The sequence below is a fragment of the Puntigrus tetrazona genome, unplaced genomic scaffold (assembly GCF_018831695.1).
Source record: "Puntigrus tetrazona isolate hp1 unplaced genomic scaffold, ASM1883169v1 S000000746, whole genome shotgun sequence".
In the NCBI taxonomy this organism is placed as follows: Eukaryota; Metazoa; Chordata; class Actinopteri; order Cypriniformes; family Cyprinidae; genus Puntigrus; species Puntigrus tetrazona.
In genome coordinates, this window is record NW_025048355.1 from 2,300,001 (window position 1) to 2,302,500 (window position 2,500).

A 2,500-nucleotide genomic window follows, 5' to 3' on the forward strand; every position below is an offset into this window, starting at 1 on the left:
TTTGTCTTTATTCATATCAAACGCTTTTATCAGCAAAGCTTAGACCTAAACACACGCTATAAACAGCACACAGCCTGTATAATAAAATAAGAATGAAATAAGAGCAGATGACAGAGAATTTTAGAATTTGAATGTAATTTGAATGTCATTTTTAAAGGTGCACGGACAGTAGAACAGAAAGATGTACGCTTATGTATAAAACACAGCACGTATGATGAATAAATTAGTGGTTGTGATAAAGTATTTGAATTGCAAATGAAATTCCCATGCATTTGGATTATAGAGTTTTAGCATGAACAAACTAATAAAGTTAAAGAGCTCATAAACTGAAAAAAGAGCTCCACTTATACTCTTTAGCTGAATTACTAAATAACTAAGTAGATTTAAGTAACATTTACTTCAAGTAATCATTACTAAAATGTATAACAGTTATTTTAACAACTGTAAGCTGAATTTACTCACAAGGCAGAATAAATGATGCTGTTGCTTTGTTTCACAGCTGTTGTTGTTGTTGTTGTTGTTGTTGTTGTTTTTGTCAGAAGTAGCACAAAATAGAGCAAATAAAGCGGTTACGCAATTAATCAAAATAAATGACATTTAAAAAGACAACAATTGAGGAAAATCTTGAAATAAAATTGAATGGTGGGAGGGGCTAAACAAGCAGCGATGCAGGATCGGTGGGTGGGGCTGAATGGGGGGAGGAGCTAAACAAGCAGCGATGCAGGATCGGTGGGTGGGGCTGAATGGGGAGGAGCTAAACAAGCAGCGATGCAGGGTCGGTGGGTGGGGCTGAATGGGGAGGAGCTAAACAAGCAGCGATGCAGGATCGGTGGGTGGGGCTGAATGGGGAGAAGCTAAACAAGCAGCGATGTAGGATCGGTGGGTGGGGCTGAATGGTGGGAGGCTAAAAAGCAGCGATGTAGGATCGGTGGGTGGGGCTGAATGGGGGGAGGAGCTAAAAAGTAGCGATGTAGGGTCAGTGGGTGGGGATGAATGGTGGGAGGAGCTAAAAAGTAGCAATGTAGGGTCGGTGGGTGTATCTGAATGGTGGGAGGAGCTAAAAAGTAGCGATGTAGGGTCAGTGGGTGGGGATGAATGGTGGGAGGAGCTAAAAAGCAGCGATGTAGGATCGGTGGGTGGGGCTGAATGGTGGGAGGGGCTAAAAAAGCAGCGAATAGGTGGGAAACATGTTTGGGAGAAAAAATGGGACACATGGTCAGCAAATTGAATCAGAAGTGTGATTCAGTGTTTCTGTGTTCAGTCGTTTGTGTTGCTAGGACGCTTGTATTGTACTTTTTGTCTTCGGTGTGGTTCATAACCCAGAGAAACTGACACATGAGCCGAGAGAAATGTGTTCCAGCAGCATTCTGACCGTACCACACATTCTCAGCCAAATCTCACAGGTGACCCCACACGGTGGAAATAATAACACATGCATAAATAAACATGCCTTCGTTTGGATGGAAGCGTTATCAAAATATGAAACGTTCAGATACTAGCCCCGCCCACTTCCTTTAACGTTCCAGTAAACATTTGGGCGGAGTTATGCAAACAAACCACTCTGTGATGTAGAGAAGTGGGGGCGTGTTTAAACGAGTCGTTTTAGAGGGGTCATAACTTTTATAAAGAATATCTATATAATCTTTAGTTTTGAAACTTTACTCTTTGTAACTTTACAAGAGCTTGTAAAACAACTTTACATTTTAAATGTCATCAGATGACCCCTATAAACTCAAATGACAAGGAGAACTATTACACCTACATGAAAAGAGGAAGGTTTGAGGCCCTGTTGATGTGTGTTTGATGTGAATGTGGGTCATCAGGTCACGCCGGCCTATTTCACTTCCTGTGTGTGACGCAGGGAGACCACCGCCGTCTTTTTCAGCACAAGAGAAGATGAAGAAGCTCTCGAGGCGTTTGGCATTTCTCACAATATCTGCTGTTAGTTTGGACAGGATTTGAGCCACGCACGAGGAAACCACGAAAACACCTCGAAAACTAATCAGCAGGGTTTGGAGGAAATGAATAACGTTGAGAGAAATTACAGCTGAATTATTTCAATTTCAAGGAAAGAATGAAAAATATGTCTATGTTGAATTAAAGAAAAGAATCAAGATTTTCTTTAATAAAGATATATCTTTATTGAACTTTACTAAACATGAAGATCCTTCGATGGCTTTAAAGAAGATAAAGAAGATAAAGCACACCTTTATTACAACAATCAATGGATTATAAAGTGTGGCGTGTTTGGAAATATCAAACTTTTTACAGTTTAAACAGTAGAAGTTTAAGGTTAAATGTAAGAAATCATGTAAAATTCATTCAAAAACGCTAAGAATTCAACATTTTATATCAAATATATTTAGAATGTTTACATTTAATGTAACATTTTCAAATGTTTAAGTTTCAAATAAAATATAACAAAGATTTTAAAAAGCTCGAGTTTAATATTATAAATCATTTGAAAAATGTAAAATATAATAAAAAGGTTATTACATTT